Raw genomic sequence first — 9844 nt, 5'->3', positions numbered from 1 at the left:
TTTTCTGCCATTGATGAGAAAATTTCAAGTTTTATTTATGATAGTTTTAAGCTTACAGTAATGAAAATATGTAGTTATGAAATTTCATGTTTTATTATTAAAAGTGAAGTTACAAATCTTTGATAATCTTTCGTTTTTTGCGATTGATTAATCTTTTTTCCACCATTTTCATCTTCCTTGCAAACGTCAAAAGTTTATCAATCAACCCAACTCACTTCTTCCATCCTACAATTAATATTATCCAGTCTTAAACCTTTGATATATAAAAAAAAATCAAGTTTTGGCGGATTTTACAATATGTTTCATGTTTTCATCATCGATGACCGCAACAACAATTTTTAAGGGTAAAATCTGGCGAGAATTTTATTCCTAACCGTTTCATCCACCATTTGATTGATACTCCAGTTATTTTCATGGATGAATTTGTTGAATTCTTCAAATTGAGGTAATGGATACATAACAATGGATCTTTTCATTTCTATTTTCAAAATCAGATATGGGTTCGTTGACAATCCAAAATTCTTTTTGAACTTGAATTTAAATTAATAAATTAGGGCGCCACAAATCAGGATAAGAATTTTCTAATCCATTTGGCCACGTGGTTAGGCATGATGATTAAAATTTTTAATAATATTAATAAAGAGTTGGAAGGTGAGTGGTGGAGAGATTTGATTTATGTTGTTGTAAAGAAGAAAGGAAATAAATAAGAAAAAAGAATAATTAAAAATACACATATTTACGAAAAGAAATTTTAAAATAAAGTTTTATTATTTGTTTTGGTCCTCTCTTTGAGAGAGTGAGATACACTCACTGTGCCACATAAGCATTTAGAGAGTAAATTATATCAGTTTTAAACAGTTCATTGAGTAATAGGACACCCGTGAAGTTGGAGTGTGTAGTTGGAATTTCAGATATAGTTTGAGGGGGCTTTAGACCATTTTCTCTTTTATTTTCTCTTCTTCTTGTCCATTTTTAAAGACACCACCTCCCACAATTTTTTCAAGCTTAAACTCCTTCAATGGCAGTAATTTTTTTTTATTCAAATCTATTTTTAAGTCATTTTTTTTCTTCTGCATTGTATTACTTTTCTAAATTTACCGTCACCTTCCTCTACCTTTTTTGCCAGAAAAATGGATATCAACACCCATATTTCATATTTATTCTCTCTTTCTGTTTTTCCTCTCCCTCTTTTCTTCCCACAAACAACACTAAAATAAAGAAAAATAATAAATACAAAAAATAGTAAAAGAAAAGAATTATTTTTTTAAAAAGCACAAAAGAGATTGTGAGTTTAATGAAAAAGACAATTTCCGATTCCACCTTCTTCGCCGGAAAAAATAATTATCAACACTCATATTTTATATTTTTTTTCTTTCTTTCTATCCTTCTCTCCCTCCTCCTCCTCTCTTTTTCTCTCAAAACAACACTAAAATAGAAAGAAAAAAAAGATCTGAAATAATTTTAAAAAGCAAAGTAAGAAAAAAGTTATGAAAATTGTTGGGTGTAGACGTGTAGTAGAGAAAACAACTACAATCGGGCAGGCGAGTTAAATTGATTTTTTAGAATATTATTTTTATTTTATTTACTAAATAGATTTTAAAATAATTTTAAACTTAAAATAACACATGAAATCATTTAATTGGTTGTTTGTCACGTCATCAACGAGTGTATTACACTCTCCTTCAACTTTTTTGCTTATTGTCAAAAGAAGTATTAGAATAATGTAGAGGGACCCTACGTGAGGTGTCTAAAATGAACATCGCCCAGTTGAGGTGTCTAAGTGAAACTTGGTGCCAACTTTAGGGGTCACCGATTGGTTTGGCCTTAAAATTACCCAAGTCATTTTAGGTTTCCAACTCTTGTCGTTTCCCTTAGCAGCTGCACACTCCGTTTCTCCTCCTCCTTTCTCTGGAAAGTAACGAGCATTTGTCAACCATAAATAGAGGGTAGGTACTCCATCTTCACGCCACTGTCATCTTAATCACGTGGCTCCTGCAAAGCTTATCCTAAGGGCTTCAAATGTTTGGATTTGAAGATTTTATTTTTGACTAATTTAAAATTTTGAATTCCTGCTCAAGAACTCTTATTTATCCCTATAAATACTTGTATTTGGAGTCAATTTCAACAAGTTTTTCAGTCGCCTCCTTCACCCAAAAGCTTCATAACAATTTTTAAAATTTCTTTTCGGTTTGTCCTTCTCTGTTGGCGCCATGATTTTGCGTCTTAACTTTCTCGAGTTAGTCTCTCTTTCGCTCGCAAAAAGGGTGTAAACCCGAGGCTCTAAAACACAACAGTTCACTGCCCCAAATTATGTTAGTACCATGTATTCCCTTCGCTTTCGATTCCACGAGATACAGATGAATTTGTGTTTTAATATGTATTGGACTTACTGTTAGTTTCATTTCAATACTTTTGTGTTTCGGCATTATGATAAATAAATAAACATCATGACCTCAGTTGATCATTGATTCTAATTGTCATGGTGTGTTCAATTCTTTTGTTAAAATAAGATGTTAAAGTATTTTGGCCATTGTCTTGTTTTTTTTTTTTTAGAAATTATGTTTCCAAGGACTCATTTTTTTAGGTATTAAATTCTTTAGGGAAGTATGTCTTACTTGATGTTTGATAAATAAGTGATATAAATGAGTAAATTCTAACGGTATACTTAGTGATGTTAATAGAATATGTGTTCCTCTATTTTACAATAATGTTGATGCTTTAGGAACCATGTACGGTTTCCTTTATGTTTTGTCGGAGCCCTACCTCTTTACTTTTGATTAAGACATAAACGACATGTCCTGAAGTTCGTATTTTGACATCCAATTTGTAATGTTCTGCATATGTCAACGAACGACCATGCTTTTGATATTTAGAGGTCTTGTTTTGGACATTCGATGTATTCAAGTTTCTAACATAGGCTTGTATTTTTGTACAGAAATTATGTTCAAGAGAACTTGTTTGTTATATGAAACAATAGTAACTATTTGGCAAAGAGAGAGCTTTTAATTTTTTTTTGAATATCCATTTAGAAGGCATGCCTCTATGATATTTCTTTTTATGAATTGGTAGTCTTTTGAGTGTTAAGATCTAATCCTTGGGTGAAAAACCTTCCCTAATCAAGTGTACTATGTTGATTGAAACATCTGTTTGGATTTCAAATCTTACAAAGCAGCTGAGTCAAATTTTATACACTTTTTTTTATAAAATGTAACAATTAATCTAAGCTTAATGGTGAACTTTGCTTTTATTTCAGCTTTTATATACTACTGTTAGTTAAGAATTATCCTTCTTAATTCTTTATTCCTCCCTTTCTTTGCATGTACCTCTGCGGAGCAAATGGAGTCTCTATAAGAGACTTTAATTGTCACAAAAATTCTCATCCAAAGGCTCGATACCATCGATAGGCTCCAAACGTGTATCTCCATTCATTTCTCTTGCTCTTTTGAAAGCCGTCTAAATGGAGAAAAAGAGGATATATGGAGTTTTACGTCCACTCCCTCATTCACTCTTCTCCCTCTCTCCAAAATGCCCAAATGAACGCAACAAAAGAGGGGAGAAGATGAGGATGGCTGCTATATTTTTTTAACGCATCTTACGCTTATTTAGTTGTTTTGTATCCTTATGTGTGAGTTTATGTGATTTTAGGTTTAACTGTCTTAGAATACCTAATCACTGGGGGGGGGGGCAATTGGAGTTTTATTTGAGCATGTTTATAGGATTTATCTTTTTCTCGAACTCTAATCTAGTTATCTATATGTGTTATTCAAAATGGAATATAACATGAGTTTTTTAGTTGGACTCCCCTCTAGGTTTGAGACTGCTAAATTATATATTATGTCCACTTCTGAAATCAGCTTTCTCAAAGATGTTTTCAGTCAGGTGTTGTGCACAGAGAGTACTCCCTGATAGTATTGTCCAAATACTCTATGAGAGTGTTGTTCGAAAGAGATTCAGGAATAGGCCCTCTAAGGTTGCAATTATGAAGATACAAAACATGCAGTGAAGTTACATAGCCAATAAACTCAGGCAAATTATGACAAAAAATCATGCCACTGAGATATAACTCTATGAAAGATGCACTATTGTTCCATTTGGTCTTTGGAAAATAACCACTGAGCTGATCATTGTTTTGTATGTCAAGTGTTTCCAGGTTGGGAAGGTGAAAATATAAAATATAGAGAGTAGCAGAAGAAAAGTATAATCAGAGAAACCTTCTTCTAGCCCAAGATCGTTCGGAAGATTCAACTAAAGAAGAGAAAACTAGAAGGGAGAAAGATTATTTTGGATAGGAGATCACTTCATTATGAAAGACGGCTCTTTGATTTGGGTTGTTTACAAATGTACAAGACTACCCATATTTATACTTTTTCATGGATATTTCTAGAAATTCATCAAGATATATCTACAAAGAAAATTCTAGTGAACTATATCTTCTACTCTAGACTATCCTGATATTTGTTTGATATAATTATTCTAGATACTACACTAGACTATTCTAAAAACTATACTAGAAAAATCAATGATATTCAAAGAAATCAAATTTATCTTTTTCACACTCCCCCTTAAGGTGATTTTTTGGATACTACCCCACACTTGTTGTGGAAAAATTCAAATGAAGCTTTGAGCCATGTCTTGGTGAAATTCTTAGCAGTTTCTTTTGGACTCATCTTGCTTCTTAAAATGATAAAGATTTTTCATTATTGAATGGTCCATGTGAATTGTCTCCTTGTTGAGTTCTCCACCTTTCTCTTACCTTCCCCATAATAGAACTATCTGGATAAACATCTATAATGGGAAAGTTTGGAACTCTAGGGTTCAAGATTATGGAACTTGCAACTTTATAACACAAGGAGTTTTCATCTGTACAAACTCCTCATTTGAGTCGGTGACGACCTGATGATCAATTTCCCCTGAAGCCTCGGTATCATAAGAAGATTCATCAGCAGATTCTCTTTCTAATTATTCAGTAACACGTTTAGCAGCTTCAGAGTTTCCAAAATATATGTCGTTTGTATCTCCACTTGAAATTTGGCCTTCAAGATCAGCTTCTTCATCAATTTTATTTTTAGGCTCTGTATTTGCTTCTAGAATTTGCTCTAAACCAGTGATTGACCTTGATATGGAAAGGGATTGACCAAAGACTTGAACTTCCAAAAAATATCCATCAATGCTTTCTCGATAAAGGCCACTATTAACATATATAGTTTCAGACACTACTTTTTTAGGATCTTCTTCTTTGATATCTTCGATAGCAACTATTATATCACCAGTATGAACAACTTCAAAAGTTTCTTACTTAACTTATGACATTAGCGTCTTGCTTCTCCACGTGATTGACTGCATTATATTCTGAAACCTCGATCTAGTCTATTTCAAGATTGATTGAAATCATGGCATTTATCGCTCAAGCCTCAGCTACTAAAACAATTTCCCAATCTTCTTCTTCTTCAACAAATATTTGAGTCATATTGCTATCCTTGGCTCGGTAATATCTTTGTATGTGTCCTACCTTACCACAACGATAACATTTGAGAGTTTTCTAACTATAATTATTGGAGAACTCTTTTTTCTTTCCAAGCGAACTTGAACAACCTGATAATCGAGAGTGCATCATATCTTTTGATTTTCCTTTAAAATTCCTCTTGTCGACTACACGAGCATTTTCTTCTCCATCTTTGACAAAAACACAATCGATTGTTTAGCTAGTAACTCGATCACAATAAATTCTCAAATTCCTCCAAGGATGATCTTTGAGCCCATCCTTGAATCAATGTCACAAATGGAATGTATTCAAGTTTCAAACCACAAATGACAATTCTTTGTCACCCCCCGAGTCTACACCATGGACGTGGCCAACATTCGAGAACCATTGTTGGTCCCCAAGCGAACCCTTGGGCTGGCTCATTACCCAACAGAAGAATTACGCAAGTGAAATATGAACCTCAAATGCATATATCAACTCATAACTCATCATTAATGAAAATAGTTTAATTCAAAGCTAGCTGAAATAATCAAATGAACATAAGTGTTCAACTCAAAGTCTTTAAAACATCACAAGGGAAATGCGAACAGACTCCTCAACTACTACTATCTATGAAGCCTATAAATACTATGATGGAAGTCAGGACAAGACCCACGACATCCTAACAAAACAAAATTTAAAATGTTAAGCCTACTGAAAAGCAAGGGGAATCACCAAAGCTAGCTGGAATGAATGGGATCAACGAAGCACCGATTGATGATCATGAATACCTATATCTGCATCATGAAACAATGCATGACAAATGGCGTCAGTACATTGAATGTATGAGCATGCAAGGGGAAAACTGAACATAGGGATACATAGTTGAACTGATAGAAAGGGAAACATACTCATCTCAACTCAACTCAACTCAATATGAATGCAACAATAAAATATGCAATATATATAAAGTTTTTAAAACAATAGATAATAACTTAATGTTATAAAAAAAATACAATACTAAACTCTTTACTCTTATTTGAAAGATTCTATAACCGACATCCATCACTACTAGCTACGTGATGATACATCGTCTCACCCACGCTGCCAGAGATGTCCTATACCTTGTCGGAGTATAGGACATCCTCAACTAAGTGGATTCACTAAGGTATGCTTAAAAGCAATAAGGAATTATCTAAGAAGTATGAATCCTTTACCCATGTTGGCATAAATGGTTTTTGAGAATTTTGAGTTGTCTGAACTCATCCCCATATCACTGCTCAATACTACTCCCAATTATATATAACTCATGCTCATATGTTTAAAAATATAATTCTTCCTCAATTTGAAATAAGTACTCAAAAGATTTTCTTAAAAGAGATAATACTGAAAAACTACTCATGAACTTATATGGAAATCAAGGCTTCCTCTCGTTTTAAATGTAAAAGTATTTGCACTTGGAAATACTTAGTTCCCTTAATACTAATTTTGAAATATGCACTCAACTCTCCTCATCCTCTTACTCATTCACTCCAGTCTTAAAATAAGTTTTAGAAGATTGTACCAGACTAAATGACTCAAAAAAGTTTCTCAAACTTTACTCTTAATCTTTACTTAAATTTGAAATGAAGATTTAAGAGTTATGATTAGGATATATAGGAACTCTCAATGATTAATGAAGACTTATATAGTTAGTATTGAGAAGAGAGCAAAGAAATGATTTGAAAGAACTCATACAGGACGAATCAAGGAGAAGAAAGGGGTCTGATGACCCTGGCGTGCCTCAAACTACTGAAGGTAGTTTGGGGTGCACTGCGCTGGCCCCAAACTACTGAACAATAGTTTGGGCGCACTGCTAGTGCGGCTCCCACCCCCTACCCAGATTATGGATGAATTTTTTTTGCTCAATTCAAGGCTTAACTCATCAAGAATCGATTGGTTTACTCCCAAACTCGTTAGATTCAGAAACCCAACAAAATTCAATGAAAACCTACTAAAATTACATCAAGAACATCACTCATTCGCAAAACCCTCACCTCAAAAACTCAGCAAGACTCCATTGTTAAAGAATGAAGCAAAACCTAAAGGACTCCTCAAGAACCTCAATATACACAATCTCATGGAAAAATTCATAATTGAAATCTCATGATTGGCGTGAGGGTGAAAAAATCCATCACCATGAAACTCACATACCTCGAAAGAACTATGTTGTTGGCGAAAATCCTAAAAGCTTGCAAGAATCTTGAACGTTCTTCCTTTTCTCCTATTGAACTTCTCTCTAAAAAAATTCTATGCTATTTTGGAATGATTAAAACTGGTTACAACCAGTTTAGACCCCTAAAAGGGTGAAAACAAACTTGCTAGGCTAGTGGGGTAAGGAAATGACCAAAATACCCCTCCTTAAAATGGATGAATTTCCTTAACTAGATAGGTTGCACTTAAACGGGAAAATCTCCTTTAATCAAACTTGGAATTTTGCAAACTCAATGGCGTTGGAAAGAGGACTCAACGGCCATCAATTTGATACCTCTCGGGTCACCTAACTCATCTTATGCTCAAAGTTATGGGCGTTTGAAGTTGACCTAAAACTTACAATTGAAGAGTAACTTGTACGAATCTCAATTTAGCTCTTTCAAAGTCCGAGGTGTTATAATAACTCCCCCTTGAGAACATTCTTCCTCGAATGAGATTAATCTAAGTAGAACAGGGTGTGGGAAAACATCTAATACCGAACTCAAACACCCAACATGCAATTCATATAACTTAGCATATCACTTTAAAGAATACCAAGAAAAGAGTTAATACCTTAGTTTGGAATTTTTCCGGAAGCAAAGAGATGTGGGTATCTCTTCTTCATATCCTCCTCGGCCTCCCAAGTAGCTTCCTTAACAAATTGATTCCTCGATAAGACCTTGACTATTGCAACCTTCTTGGTTCTCAACTTGCAAACCTGACGATCAAGAATCTGAACAGGTATATCCTCATAATATATGTTTCGTTTATACCAATATTCTCAGTAGGTATGAGAAGTGAAGGATCGCTCATACACTTCTTCAATATAGAAATGTGAAATACCAGATGGACTGTTGCTAACTCTGACGGTAACTCTAGCTTATAAGCTACATTACAAATTCACTTGGATATCCTTTAAGGACCAATATATCTGGGATTGAGTTTCCCCTTCTTGCCAATCTCATAACAGCCTTCATGGGTGAAACCTTCAAGTAAACCCAATCATCTACCTCAAACTCCAAGTCTCTTCTCCTAACATCTATATAGGACTTTTGACGACTTTGCACTGTTTTCAACCTTTCTTGAATGATCTTCACTTTCTCCATAGCTTGATGAACCAAGTTTAGTCCTATCAGCCCAGTTTCACCAACCTCAAATCATCTAATAGGAGATCTACATCTTCGCCCATAAAGAGCCTCATAGGTAGCCATCTGGATACTAGAGTGATAGCTATTGTTGTAAGAAAACTCTATGAGAGGTAAGTGATCATCCTAATTATCTTAGAAATCGATCACACAAGCCCTCAACATATCTTCTAAAGTCTGAATCGTATGCTCTGCTTGAGCTTACTTCTGAGGATGGAAAACATTACTCAAATTGACCTTTGCACCCAAACCTACTTCCAAAATTGTTCGGTGAATGGTGCACCTGTATCTGAAATGATAGACACAAGGACTCCATGAAGTTTGACTATCTCTTGAATATATAGCTTGTCGTAATCTTCTGCCAAAAAGGTAGTCTTTACCGGCAAGAAATGGGCTGATGTAGTCATCCGCTCTACAATCACAAAAATTGAATCATGCTGCCTGCGAGATCACTGCAACCTAGTAATGAAATAATACATATTGATCATCTGCCACTTCAATACCGGAAGATCTTTGTTTTGAGCCAACCACCGGGTCTTTGGTGTTCTACCTTGAATTTTTAGTAATTCAGGCACTTAGTGAAGAACTTTGCAATACACCTCTATATACTACTCCACCAATAGACTTCTCTCAAGTCACGGTACATCTTTTTGGAACATTGATGGATAAAATGTCTGGAACTGTGAGCCTCTGCCATGATCCTCTCTTGGAGCTCATCAACCTTTGGTACACATAATCTACTTTGATATCTCAACACACCATATTCCCCTTGTTCAAAAGTCATCACTTTCTACTTATGAACATTTACCTTTAGCTCAAGCAATATCATTTCTTGGTCTTGTTTCTCCTTCACTTCAGACACTAGTGATTATTCAGCTCCATTCATCAGCACAACTCCACCTTCGCTGGAATCCAATAGACGGACCCCCAATCGGGAAAGTCTATGAACTTCTTTAGCCAATTCTTTCTTGTCTTCCTCAACATGAGTCGTACTACCCATAGATAA

The sequence above is a fragment of the Solanum tuberosum genome, unplaced genomic scaffold, assembly GCF_000226075.1.
Source record: "Solanum tuberosum cultivar DM 1-3 516 R44 unplaced genomic scaffold, SolTub_3.0 scf00065, whole genome shotgun sequence".
Classification (NCBI taxonomy): Eukaryota; Viridiplantae; Streptophyta; class Magnoliopsida; order Solanales; family Solanaceae; genus Solanum; species Solanum tuberosum.
The sequence above is the reverse complement of the archived record's forward strand: the minus strand, read 5'-3'. Positions refer to the sequence as shown.